Raw genomic sequence first — 14,886 nt, 5'->3', positions numbered from 1 at the left:
TGAGTGCCTGGTATTAGATGAGGCTATTGATATAATAGGCATCACAGAAACTTGGCAGAATGATGATAATCAATGGGACACAGTATTACCAGGGTATAAAATATACAGGAATGACCAAGTAGGTCATGCTGGTGGGGGATGTGGCATGTGGCTGGGGGGGATGTGGCATCTAGTGGCACTAGATGTGAAAGAACCCATAGAGACAAATATAGTAAAAATCTTAAATGAATCAAACTGTACCCTAGAATCTCTATGGAAATTCCATGCTTGGATAATAAAAAATGGGAACACCACAAATATGAGAAGGCTAGTTAAATAGAAATTAAGAGGAACAGTCACCAGAATGAAATGCCTGCAAACTGCATGGAAACTATTTAAAAACACCGTAATAGTGCTTCAAGTTAAATGTATACTCCCCCCACCCCAAAAAAACAAACAAACAAACAAGAGGACCAAAAAAATGCCACCATGGATAAACAAGAGTAAAATAGATAGTGAGAGACAAAAAGACATCTTTTAAAAATTGGAAGTCAAATCCTACTGAGAATACAGAAAGGAGCATAAACTCTGGCAAGTCAAGGCTAAAAGTATAATGAGGCAGACCAAAAAAGAATTTGCAGAGCAACTAGTAAAAAAAAAAGAAAAAAAAAGAAGAACAATCAATGGGGCTCCTGAACAATCGAGGTGTTAAAGGAGCACTCAAGGAAGACAAGGCTGTTGCTGACAAACTTAAGGAATTATTTGTGTCGGTCTTCACTGCAGAGGCTGAGAGGGAGATTCCCACACCTGAGTTGTTCTTTTAGGTGACAGATCTGAGGAACTGTCCCAGATTGAGGTGTCAATGGAGGAGATTTTGCAACAAACTGATAAATTAAACAGTAATACATCAGCAGGACCAGACGGTATTCACCCAAGAGTTCCTGAAGGAACTCAAATATGAAATTGCAGAACTAGTAACTGTGGTATGTAACCTACCACTTAAATGAGCCTCTGTATCAGACGACTATGATGAGATTACTGGTTCTGTGGATGAAGGGAAAGCAGTGGATGTATTGTTTCTTGACTTTAGCAAAGCTTTTGACACGGTCTCCCACAGTATTCTTGTCAGCAAGTTAAAGAAGTATGGGCTGGATGAATGCACTATAAGGTGGGTAGAAAGTTGGCTAGATTGTCGGGCTCAACGGGTAGTGATCAATGGCTCCATGTCTACTTGGCAGCCGGTATCAAGTGGAGTGCCCCAAGGGTCGGTCCTGGGGCCGGTTTTGTTCAATATCTTCATAAATGATCTGGAGGATGGTGTGGATTGCACTCTCAGCAAATTTGCGGATGATACTAAACTGGGAGGAGTGGTAGATACGCTGGAGGGCAGGGATAGGATACAGAGGGACCTAGACAAATTGGAGGATTGGGCCAAAAGAAATCTGATGAGGTTCAACAAGGATAAGTGCAGGGTCCTGCACTTAGGACGGAAGAATCCAATGCACCGCTACAGACTAGGGACCGAATGGCTAGGCAGCAGTTCTGCGGAAAAGGACCGAGGGGTGACAGTGGACGAGAAGCTGGATATGAGTCAACAGTGTGCCCTTGTTGCCAAGAAGGCCAATGGCATTTTGGGATGTATAAGTAGGGGCATAGCGAGCAGATTGAGGGACGTGATCGTTCCCCTCTATTCGACATTGGTGAGGCCTCATCTGGAGTACTGTGTCCAGTTTTGGGCCCCACACTACAAGAAGGATGTGGAGAAATTGGAGAGAGTCCAGCGAAGGGCAACAAAAATGATTAGGGGTCTGGAACACATGACTTATGAGGAGAGGCTGAGGGAACTGGGATTGTTTAGTCTGCAGAAGAGAAGAATGAGGGGGAATTTGACAGCTGCTTTCAACTACCTGAGAGGTGGTTCCAGAGAGGATGGTTCTAGACTATTCTCAGTGGTAGAAGAGGACAGAACAAGGAGTAATGGTCTCAAGTTGCAGTGGGGGAGGTTTAGGTTGGATATTAGGAAAAACTTTTTCACGAGGAGGGTGGTGAAACACTGGAATGCGTTACCTAGGGAGGTGGTAGAATCTCCTTCCTTAGAAGTTTTTAAGGTCAGGCTTGACAAAGCCCTGGCTAGGATGATTTAATTGGGGATTGATCCTGCTTTGAGCAGGGGTTGGACTAGATGACCTCCTGAGGTCCCTGATATTCTAGGATTCTATGACTGGAGAGTAGCTAACATACCGCTGGTTTTTTAAAAAGGGCTCCAGAGGGGATCCCGGCAATCACAGGCCAGGAAGCCTGACTTCAGTACCAGGCAAATTGGTTGAAACTATTGTAAAGAACAGAATTATCAGACACATAGATGATAACGTGCTAGGGAAGAGTCAACATGGCTTTTGTAAAGGGAAATCATGCCTCCCCAATCTACTGGAGTTCTCTGAGCGGATCAACAAGCATGTGGACAAGGCGATCCAGTGGATATAGTGTACTTGGACTTTCAGAAAGCCATTGCCAAGGTCCCTCACCCAAGGCTCTTAAGCCAAGTAAGCTGTCATGGGATAAGAGGGAAACGTTTTTTCATGAATCAATAACTAGTTAAAAGATAGGAGACAAAGGGTAGGAATAAGTGGTCTTTTTTCACAATGGAGAATGGCAAATAGCAGGGTCCCCCAAGAGTCTGTACTGGGACCAGTGCTGTTCAACATAGTCATAAATGATCTGGAAAAGGGGGTAAACAGTGAGGTGTTGAAGTTTGTAAATGATAACTATCTTGAATGATTTTTTTAAGTCCAAAGCTGACTGTGAAGAGTTACACAGAGATGTCACAAAACTGGGCGACTGGACAACAAAATGGCAGATGAAATTGAATGCTGATAAATTCAAAATAATGCACATTGGAAAACATAAGCCCAACTACGCATACAAAATGATGGGGGTCTAATTTAGCTGTTACCACTCAAGAAAGATTTTTGGCGTTCCTAGTTCTCTGAAAACATCTGCTCATGAACAGCAACAGTCATAATACAAGCTAACAATGTTAGGGACCATTAGGAAAGGAACAGATAATGAGACAGTAAATATAATGCCACGATATAAATCCATGGTACGCCCACACCTTGAATACTGTGCACTGTTCTGGTCGCCCCATCTCAGAAAAGATATATTAGAATTTGAAAAGTACAGAGAAGGGCAACAAAAGCGATCAGGGAGAGGGAACAGCTTCCAAATGAGGAGAGATTAAAACATCTGGGAGTGCTCATCTTGGAAAAGAGATGACTAAGTGGGGGGGATATGATAGAGGTCTATAAAATCATGACGTGTGGAGAAAGTAAAGAAGGAAGTGTTATTTACTCCTTCCCATAACACAAGAACGAGGGGTCACCCAAAGAAACTAATAGGCAACAGGTTTAAAACAAACAAAAGGAAGTATTTCTTCACACAACCAATCTGTGGAACTCCTTGCCAGAGGATGTTGAGAAGGCCAAGACTATAAAAGGTTTCAAAGAAGAACTAGAGAAGTGCATAGAGGATAGGTCCACCAGTGGCTATTAGCCAGAATGGGCTGGGACACAACCCCAGTCCCTAAGCCTCTGACTGGCAGATGCAGGGACTGGACTACAGGGAGGGATCACTCGATAATCGCCCTGCTCTGTTCATTCCCTCTGGGACACCTGGCACTGGCCACTGTTGGAAAACAGGATCCTGGCCTATATGGACCTTTGGTCTGACCCAGTATGGCCGTGCTTATGTTCTCACGCTATGGGGCATAAGCTAAACATCACCAAGGTGCTGAAGGAATCATGCCCCCTCCCCTGGTGCAGCACACGGGGAGTGTGGGGGGATGGAGGGCGGGTTTTCAGACACTGCCCAGTATCAGACCTCACAGAGCAATGGGCCAACCCAAGCTCCTCTGAGCCCCAGGGACCCATCTGAAGGTCGAAACAGGCTTTGCCCCTCTTACCCCTATATCCCTCCCACCCCCCGTTTACCTGGGCCATTGAGCTGACCCAGATATACCCCACCAGAGACACTAGCCCTTCCAACGCTGGCCGGGGGCTGCCCGCTCACAGGTCAGGGAAGAACAATGCTCCTGAGCGTTTCTCTAGCACTCGAAATCTCTACTGCCCCGAACAAGAGATGGGGCAGGAGCCCAAGCCCGGCCCATCTAGCCCAGCCCCTGGGTCAGCACGAGGTCATTGCCAGCGCTTTTGTCTAATCAGATCCCCCAGCAATGGGGCTTCCCCATTTCCATCCCATGGACTCCCCAGTACACTGGCCTCCCAGGATCCTGTTCCTGAGATCCACATTAACACCCCCCCTCCCGCTTTCTTAATTTCACCCCTTCCTTCAAGTCCACACCCTCGACGTGTCACTGTCTGCCCCTCCCGCAGACACTCTCAGGCTCCGGTCACATCCGCCTGCTCCCCCGGTCTGCTCTTTCCATCTTTCCAACCGGCTGGGTGAAAATTAACCAGGCTTGCGGGAAAGGGGAGAGCCGGGTAGGCCCCTGGCCCGATGGCACAGCAGGGGTTACACGAGACCTGACCGGAGTCCAAGTCTCATGTCCTGCTCTGGGAAACGGAAGAGCCTAGTCCCTGGGCCAGCCAAGAATCGGGAGGGCGTGGGCGTCAATAAGCTCTGCCTAGGGCCCCATCTTCGAGGAGTATTTGCAATACCACCTTTGCAAAATTAGCAGCCGCCGGCAGGAAACGCGGGCGCCTCCCTCGCACAGCTTGGCAGGGGCGTAGGCCATTCTCCTGCAGCGGCCCAAGCCGCAGGCTGGGATTTAACATGCAGAGCGGGAGATTTTCTTTTTCACCCTGGCACAGTGGCAAACCAACCATTAAATGCCGCTCGCTTTTCCAAGGTGTTGCTGCCACCTGCTGGCCCTGTGCTGTAACTGCAGTTACACCCCTTTCCCACCCCCTGCCCACACAGCTGCTGCCTGGGGAGGACCCCACCTCAGCCCCCACACATAATTCATGAAGTTTGATTAATATGCTAATACGTGGCAGCCGATTGCCCCTCGCGAGCAGTTAATGATTTGTTCAGAGGCCCAGCTGCCTGCCAGATATTTCGGAGGCCTCCGTCTATGGCAGGAGCTTTTCCAACCATCTGTTCATTAATATGCAACAAGCAACAGTGATGGGCAATTAAACTGGCTGCAAATTAACCAATTTGCTTGGGGAGCTGCCTTTTGAGCGCTTGTTTGTTTCATTAAACCTTAAATTCTTCAGGACCCCGAAGAAACGTGACTCCAGGCGTGGCACTCGGAAGCTGGGCCCTGCCCTGGCAGCTCACAGCCTGGCTAGAGGTGGCATCTCACCCAGAAAAAACAGTATAACACTCTGGCTAACCCAGTTAACCCTGCCATGACCACTTCACTACTCTAGATGTTGTACAATGATGCAGTCCCTGCCCCCAAAGAACTTACAGTCTAAGCGTAAGACAAGGGACTATCGGTGGATAGAGATACTGTAGCACAAGGAAATGAGAGAGAGTACTGGGCAGTGTGATACTCCTGACAAAACACAACTAATGGGTCCCTCCAGGGAGAATCAGCCAAAAGAACTGGGTGTTTGATACACGTGCTTGTAACAAAAGCACCCAGTTTAAAACAAAAATGTCCTGGCTGGAATTCACGCACACATAGAATATCAGGGTTGGAAGGGACCTCAGGAGGTCATCTAGTCCAACCCCTGCTCAAAGCAGGACCAACACCAACTAAATCATCCCATGCACAAAACAACAGTGAGGAAATTATTGTGTCCACTTAATCTGTCACTTTGTCACTTTGGATGGGCTATCACCAGCAGGAGAGTGAATTTGTGTGGGGGGGTGGAGGGTGAGAAAACCTGGATTTGTGCTGGAAATGGCCTAACCTGATGATTACTTTAGATAAGCTATTACCAGCAGGACAGTGGGGTGGGAGGAGGTATTGTTTCATATTCTCTGTGTATATATAAAGTCTGCTGCAGTTTCCACGGTATGCATCTGATGAAGTGAGCTGTAGCTTACGAAAGCTCATGCTCAAATAAATTGGTTAGTCTCTAAGGTGCCACAAGTCCTCCTTTTCTTTAATCTAATACAATCATCATGCTTCATGGACAGTCAAAATTTCACCTCCCTCCAAGCCAGGGAAGCCTGTGCTGGGAAGCAGAGCAAGCCTGTATACAGCAGCGGACTGGAGTAGTGTTGGGTTTGTTCTTGTTTCACGTACTGTGAATAAGACCGTCAGTCCCTCATGGGTTCTCCTTAACCCTGTTGCTTAGAGTGGTTAGGGCACTAGCCTCAAACCTGGGAGACCCTGCTCTGCCACAGATCACTCAAATGTCCATGGGCAAGTCACTTGGCCTCTCCGTGCCTCGGTTTCCCCGCTGTACAATGGGGGAGAGTAGCCCTGCCCTGCTTCCCGGGGTGCTGGCGGTTAAATGCATTAAAGACTGTGCGGCACTCAGGTGTTGTGGTGATGGGGGCCAGACGAATACCTTACACTGTTGGTACAACAGCAGGGTGGTAGCACCTTGTGGCTCTAACTGAAGAGGTGTGCTCGGTGCAGTACAGAGACAGCCCCCACCCTGAAGAGCCAGTGCCCAGAACAGACAAAGGGAGGCTCATTACCCCTCTGACCCAGCTGGGAAACTGAGGCAGGGAGATTTAAGTGTGACAGGGCCAAGCCTTGAACCCAGAGTCTCCCGAGTCAGAGGCCACAAGACAGATCCCCCCCACCCCTCCCCTGGCATCAGTCTCTGGTCATGGAGGATGTTAGAAATAGCCTCCCACTGCTCAGTTCTGCTCCAGCTCTCCACAGGGACTCGGGTCTGTGTCTCAGGGCCACCTCTGCTGCAGACGGGGTCCCCGCCGGAGCTGCCCATGAGAACCCAGGAGGAAGAGCTGTGGGGAGGGGAAGGAGTTGGGCCCTTTGTCAGAGCTTCAAGGCGACTGTGCTGGCCCCAGCTCTTTCCTCGCAGCCCCACTCTGATCACGTTGCTCCTTGTCAGGCGTGGACACCTGTGCCCGGACAGAGGCCAAAGCTGCTAGACAACCAGCCGCCCGTGGCTTTGAACGTGGGACCTAGAGAGGAGGGCGCCATAGACCCATTGCCCCTGTGCCAGTCATCCCCCTGCCATGCATTTGACAAAGGAAGAAGGATGGTGGCAGCCCGGCGGGCAGAGAGCTGGTGCTGAGCAGCTCATAGGGCTGGGATTGCTGAGGAGGAAGCTCCCAAGGGAGCCGCTCTGCCCAGAACAGGGGGGAGGAGTCAAGGCTCTAGGAGGAGGAGCTTCAATCACACAAAGGGCAGATGTTAGGGTTTGGCCTCACCAGGATGAACCTGAGCCCTTACGAGGTGCATCACTAAACATCACACACAGAGTGAGCCCAGAGTAGCCGTAAGAACGGCCTCACTGGCTCAGACCATCTAGCCCAGTGTCCTGTCTACTGACAGCAGCCAGTGCCAGATGCTTCAGGGGGAACGAACGGGACAGGGCAATTTGGAGACCAATCACCTGCTGCTCAGGGCCCTCACTGGTGGAGCAGGGCGAATGTTTTTTGGACTACCCCTTATTTCAATCGAAAGAATGCAGCTTTGGGCCGACCAAAACGTTCTGCAAATCTGTGCTGATTTTGCTGAAGTGTTTCGGTCGGAAAAAAAATTGCAGAAAAGTCAAAACGGTTCACGCTGATTTTTTTTAAACGTTTTGTCGATCGGAAAGGCCACCGTGGTTTGAATTTTACCTTCATTTGTTTACAAAAAAAAAAGGGGGGGGGGTTTACAGCTGAAAAAGTTTTCATTTCAGGGCGACCCAAACCCAATTTTTTCTTCAAATTGCCGCCATGACACCGAGAAACAAAGTTGTACAACTCCACACACCGGGGCGCAAGATGCTGCTTGAGATCAGGCAGAGGCTGGACTAATGCCAGATCTCCTACATTCGCAGTCTGGGCCCTAACCACCGGGCTGTTCTAGGGTGTATGTCTGTCTGTCTCTCCCCTCCCCGAATTCCCAACACATTTTCCTGTGAAAAGTTTTGGTTTAGATGAATCTGTGTTTTCTGTTGGCGAGGGGCAGGCAGTTTTAGTGACAAAATCCCAACCAGCTGTCTCAGGGCTTTCTCTCGTTAAACTTTTTATTCCCTGGGGGGAGGTACTTTGCGGCATTGAGGGAGGGGGAAAGGCGCACCCTCTCTCACACGCAGACAGACGGCCGAGTTGGAGCAGAAGGCAGACAGCTCCAATCCCAGTGCCAATGGGGCTAAGCTTTGCTCCCTCCTAGAGAAAAGCAGCCACAGATCTGTCACTTCCCATTGATTTATTTTGAAAGCAGAGAAGTGAAAGAGTAAAAAAACCAAAAACCTACCCAACCATTGGAAAACTGGCACATGCTCTGTGTACTGATCTAATGCCGGGTGGAAGGAGTGAGAACACGGGCTCTTCCCTTTTGGGATCACAGATTGGCAGCTCTGTGCTTCTATGGGAGAGCTGAACTCGGGGAGGGGGGGCAGGAAATGGGCCTGTTGCCCCAACCCCTTCCCTTGGGGTTGAATGTATTTTTAGTGGACTAGACGGGCTGGAAGAGAATAGACCCTGTGAAGAGCTAAAGAGCCATAATTCCAGGGCAGCGCTTTCCTGGAATAGGCAACAATAATTTAAAAATACATGGGAATGAGAAAGGATTCGCAGGCAGCAGGGCAACAAGTGGCTTCTGTTTGTTATGCCCTTTCACAGCAAGCTCTGGGCCTGTCCCCCACAGCTGGCCTTCGAAAGCAGCCTTGCAAAAGTCTACTCCCTCAAAGAGCCAGAGTTTGTTTGACAAGCGAGTAAGTTGCTCATCATGAGAAATGCAGGCTAATTAGTCTTGTCCCTTGGCTGGTAAATTTCACGTGATGAATTGGCCAAGCCTCATTAGGGCTCCAACATTTCGATCAATGGGAACTTGGTTCCTGAGTTCAACGGGCCCTTACAGAGGAATGCACTATGGAAAAAATGACCCCAATTTCTGAACCAAAGATAGTTTTCTAGATAATAGTTATATCCACAAATATTTTCCACTGCAGGAGGTCTAGACAAGCCTTGCAATCTGGTCAGCAGGCTGCCTATATCCAGATAAGTGAAACAGATGCTGTGGTTACAGCCGAGAGATGTCCGCACAGCGAGAGAAATGTGCCCCTAGCTGGAATTTCCCCCGGCAGAGAATGGATTTGCACATCACAAGGCATCAGGAAATACACACATCAAAAAGAGAAAGAATCGGGTTTCTCTGTGCAGTTTGGTAAAGAATAGATGTCTCCGCTCTCCTGTATGGTCAAACTTCCCTTCTGCATAACATTGCATCAGTTTAACTAAAGGCACGCATTGATTTAGTTAGTTGGGTTCAGCCACGAATGGACAGTCATACTGGGTGAAGAGTAGATTACATTGGTTTTGTTGAAGTCATACCATAGAATCATAGACCATCAGGGTTGGAAGGGACCTCAGGAGGTCATCTAGTCCAACCCGCTGCTCAAAGCAAGACCACTCCCTGCAGTTTGTCAGTTTGTATCAGGCTTTTGGGCTGCAATAAGTTTAGCTAAAAGTTGATTTGCAACAGACCGTGTGTTACATCAATTTAAGTGAAGTGGATTGATTCCCAACCAACTGCAGCTAAACCGTGCGTAGACCAGCCCCTGCTCCCCATATACCACAGAGACCTATTCTAGAATTTCACAGTCCCACAGACACCTGCAGAACTATACCCCGCCCCCAGTCTAGGAGTCATCCTTAGACAGATCATATTCAATTACCTTGTGCTTCCCCCACCTTAGGCTTAGACTGCAAACTCTTCAGGGCAGGGCGCGTCTTTTCGTTGTATTTCTGTACAGTGCCAAGCACAGCGGGGCCCAGGCCTGGGGCTCCTAGGAGCTATGCAATATGCACAACAGTGGCCAGCCGTCTGGCTAGAAAGGCTGCGTGCCTCAGTTTACCAGAGGAAGATTCCAAAGAGCCGTTTTGGAAGGAAAGTATTGGCACATGGGCTAAGATCAACCTCCCTGAGGCTGCCAGGGCGGGCGCAGACGGATCTCCCACAGTGTCCCACACTCCCCACTGTCCCCATCCAGCGCAGTGATTCTCAGCCAGGGGTCTGCAGCCCCCTGGGGGCGGGGGGGTCCATGAGCCCTTTCAGGGGGGCTGTGGAGCCCCGCGGCTGAAACCTGGAGCCCCCAGCTCCGGCACTCCCCACAGCCAGAAGCTGTGAACCCCATGGGTAGAGTTGCAGGGGGCACGAGGCTGTAGCTCCCGAAACTGCCGTGCCTTCCCCAGAGTGGGGCAGTCCAGGGTCAGCTCCACCCCCGCCTCCTCCTCTCCCCCAGGCCCAGCCCTCTGGCCAGGTGGTAGGTGGGAAGCCAGAGCCGGGCAATGTGGGGCAGCTGCTCCTCTGGTTGGTGGTGCCATGGAGCGGGCAGCCACAGCATTCCTCCCTCTGCTGCCGGTACCCAGGGTTGCGGCTGCTCCTCAGCTCCCAGCCCCCTTTGCTCACGCAACCAGTAAGAGCCGCCCGGGTGAGAGACCCAGCTCCGGTGCCAGCAGAGCCCTTGGGGAGCAGCCATCGCAGGGGGAGCCCTCCTGGCACACAGCCCCTAGCTACCCCCTCCATGCAACCTAAGCTACAGCCCCTAGCTACCCCCTCCCTGCACTCTGAGCTACCCCCCTGCCCGCACACAGCCCCTAGCTACCCCCTCCCTGCACCCTGAGCTACCCCCCGCCCGCACACAGCCCCTAGCTACCCCCTCCCTGCACCCTGAGCTACCCCCCGCCCGCACACAGCCCCTAGCTACCCCCTCCCTGCACCCTGAGCTACCCCCCGCCCGCACACAGCCCCTAGCTACCCCCTCCCTGCACCCTGAGCTACCCACCTGCCCGCACACAGCCCCTAGCTACCCCCTCCATGCAACCTAAGCTACAGCCCCTAGCTACCCCCTCCCTGCACTCTGAGCTACCCCCCTGCCCGCGCACAGCCCCTAGCTACCCCCTCCCTGCACCCTGAGCTACCCCCCTGCCCGCACACAGCCCCTAACTATCCCTCGCCTGCATCTTGAGCTACCCCCCCCGCCCGCACACAGCCCCTAGCTACCCCCTCCCTGCACCCTGAGCTACCCCCCTGCCCGCACACAGCCCCTAGCTACCCCCTCCCTGCACCCTGAGCTACCCCCCTGCCCGCACACAGCCCCTAACTATCCCTCGCCTGCATCTTGAGCTACCCCCCCGCCCGCACACAGCCCCTAGCTACCCCCTCCCTGCACCCTGAGCTACCCCCCCGCCCGCACACAGCCCCTAGCTACCCCCTCCCTGCACCCTGAGCTACCCCCCGCCCGCACACAGCCCCTAGCTACCCCCTCCCTGCACCCTGAGCTACCCCCCCGCCCGCACACAGCCCCTAGCTACCCCCTCCCTGCACCCTGAGCTACCCCCCCGCCCGCACACAGCCCCTAGCTACCCCCTCCCTGCACTCTGAGCTACCCCCCTGCCCGCACACAGCCCCTAGCTACCCCCTCCCTGCACCCTGAGCTACCCCCCCGCCCGCACACAGCCCCTAGCTACCCCCTCCCTGCACCCTGAGCTACCCCCCCGCCCGCACACAGCCCCTAGCTACCCCCTCCCTGCACCCTGAGCTACCCCCCTGCCCGCACACAGCCCCTAACTATCCCTCGCCTGCATCTTGAGCTACCCCCCCGCCCGCACACAGCCCCTAGCTACCCCCTCCCTGCACTCTGAGCTACCCCCCTGCCCGCACACAGCCCCTAGCTACCCCCTCCCTGCACCCTGAGCTACCCCCCGCCCGCACACAGCCCCTAGCTACCCCCTCCCTGCACCCTGAGCTACCCCCCCGCCCGCACACAGCCCCTAGCTACCCCCTCCCTGCACCCTGAGCTACCCCCCCGCCCGCACACAGCCCCTAGCTACCCCCTCCCTGCACCCTGAGCTACCCCCCAGCCCGCACACAGCCCCTAGCTACCCCCTCCCTGCACCCTGAGCTACCCCCCCGCCCGCACACAGCCCCTAGCTACCCCCTCCCTGCACCCTGAGCTACCCCCCTGCCCGCACACAGCCCCTAGCTACCCCCTCCCTGCACTCTGAGCTACCCCCCCGCCCGCACACAGCCCCTAGCTACCCCCTCCCTGCACCCTGAGCTACCCCCCCGCCCGCACACAGCCCCTAGCTACCCCCACCCTGCACCCTGAGCTACCCCCCGCCCGCACACAGCCCCTAGCTACCCCCTCCCTGCACCCTGAGCTACCCCCCTGCCCGCACACAGCCCCTAGCTACCCCCTCCCTGCACTCTGAGCTACCCCCCTGCCCGCACACAGCCCCTAGCTACCCCCACCCTGCACCCTGAGCTACCCCCCTGCCCGCACACAGCCCCTAACTATCCCTCGCCTGCATCTTGAGCTACCCCCCCGCCCACACACAGCCCCTAGCTACCCCCTCCCTGCACCCTGAGCTACCCCCCCGCCCGCACACAGCCCCTAGCTACCCCCTCCCTGCACCCTGAGCTACCCCCCCGCCCGCACACAGCCCCTAGCTACACCCTCCCTGCACCCTGAGCTACCCCCCGCCCGCACACAGCCCCTAGCTACCCCCTCCCTGCACCCTGAGCTACCCCCCTGCCCACACACAGCCCCTAGCTACCCCCTCCCTGCACCCTGAGCTACCCCCCTGCCCGCACACAGCCCCTAACTATCCCTCGCCTGCATCTTGAGCTACCCCCCCGCCCACACACAGCCCCTAGCTACCCCCTCCCTGCACCCTGAGCTACCCCCCCGCCCGCACACAGCCCCTAGCTACCCCCTCCCTGCACCCTGAGCTACCCCCCTGCCCGCACACAGCCCCTAGCTACCCCCTCCCTGCACCCTGAGCTACCCCCCGCCCACACACAGCCCCTAGCTACCCCCTCCCTGCACCCTGAGCTACCCCCCCGCCCGCACACAGCCCCTAGCTACCCCCTCCCTGCACCCTGAGCTACCCCCCGCCCGCACACAGCCCCTAGCTACCCCCTCCCTGCACCCTGAGCTACCCCCCGCCCGCACACAGCCCCTAGCTACCCCCTCCCTGCACCCTGAGCTACCCCCCCGCCCGCACACAGCCCCTAGCTACCCCCTCCCTGCACCCTGAGCTACCCCCCGCCCGCACACAGCCCCTAGCTACCCCCTCCCTGCACCCTGAGCTACCCCCCGCCCGCACACAGCCCCTAGCTACCCCCTCCCTGCACCCTGAGCTACCCCCCGCCCGCACACAGCCCCTAGCTACCCCCTCCCTGCACCCTGAGCTACCCCCCCGCCCGCACACAGCCCCTAGCTACCCCCTCCCTGCACTCTGAGCTACCCCCCCCACCCACACACAGCCCCTAGCTACCCCCTCCCTGCACCCTGAGCTACCCCCCCCGCACACAGCCCCTAGCTACCCCCTCCCTGCACCCTGAGCTACCCCCCCCGCACACAGCCCCTAGCTACCCCCTCCCTGCACTCTGAGCTACCCCCCTGCCCGCACACAGCCCCTAGCTACCCCCTCCCTGCACCCTGAGCTACCCCCCTGCCCGCACACAGCCCCTAACTATCCCTCGCCTGCATCTTGAGCTACCCCCCCCGCCCACACAGCCCCTAGCTACCCCCTCCCTGCACCCTGAGCTACCCCCCTGCCCGCACACAGCCCCTAGCTATCCCCTGCCCACACCTTGAGCTCCCCGCCTGCCCGCACACAGCCCCTAGCTCCCCACTCCCTGCACTCTGAGCTCCCCCCTGCCTTCACTCAGCCCCTAGCCCCCCATACCCTCAGCTCCCTCCTGCCTACATGGAGCTCTCCCCCCCCCCCCGCACCCTGACCTGTTTTCAAACTCTTTGAGCTGAGTCCCCCCACAACCCAGAGAGGCTGGGTGACCTGCTGAGGTGAGTCGGGGGGCAGGGGTGGTGCTCCCTTCCTGGTCCCTGCCACGCGGAGCTGACCCGACGCCTGTGCCCAAGGGTCCCCCCCCCCCCCCGGCCCGGGCCCTGGAGTTTTTCATAGCATGTAGAGGGGGGCTCCGAAAGAAAGAGGCTGAGAACCCCAGCAGGAGGGTGAACCGGCCTTTGCCTGCCCTAGCAACAGAGAGTTTATCTGGCGCCCCATGCCAGTGTTGGCACCCCCCCCCCGTTACAGCGACAGTCACACGCTCACATGGCCTGGAACGGGGGGGGCAGGCTTAGGCCTGCGGTTTGAGGTGGGGGTCAGCGTGTGAAGTCCCCGGGTAGTTCTAACAAGGCAGCGTTCACACCCGGCTCTGTTCCATTTGGATCTTTCCCCATTTCGTACGGCAAAGGCCAGTCACCAAAGACACACAACGGCAGTTCCCCACGCCCGCCCGCTCCCTCCACCCTGGCCGGGAACCAGGTGCACAGGGCGCCATGGCTAGACCACGGCACGCCAGCCGCAGTTAAACAGCAGGGGGTGCTCTCATGCCACCAGTCAATGAGGGGTGCAGTCCTCTAGGGGTGCTGCTTCGCCAAGCCAGAGAGAAAAGGGTGGGGGGAACTGCCCCTCTCAATTTAACCCCTGCACGTCCCGTTTCAAGTTCAGCCCAGGCCCGGCTTTCACGCTTCATTGCGCAGCTGGGAAGGCGGCGAGAGGCCCCCCCCCAAAAGCCTGCGCTCCCCGGCACCAGTCACTGCCGCGCTCTACACCAGCCGGGATACTGGGCTGACTGGGCACCAGTTGTGCTGGGCACTGCACAAACCGACAACAGAGCGACAGACCCTGACTGCAAAGGGTTCACTCACCGCAGGAGCCGGGGGCGGCGTCACGGCTCCCTCCCCGTAGGGTGTCCCCCCCGACGACGGTCGTTCCGGTACCGTGGTGGCCTCTCTTCCCGCCGGCCAGGTGACGACATTGGTCTGCCCC

The sequence above is a fragment of the Eretmochelys imbricata genome, chromosome 22 (genome assembly GCF_965152235.1).
Source record: "Eretmochelys imbricata isolate rEreImb1 chromosome 22, rEreImb1.hap1, whole genome shotgun sequence".
Lineage (NCBI taxonomy): Eukaryota > Metazoa > Chordata > Testudines > Cheloniidae > Eretmochelys > Eretmochelys imbricata.
The sequence above is the reverse complement of the archived record's forward strand: the minus strand, read 5'-3'. Positions refer to the sequence as shown.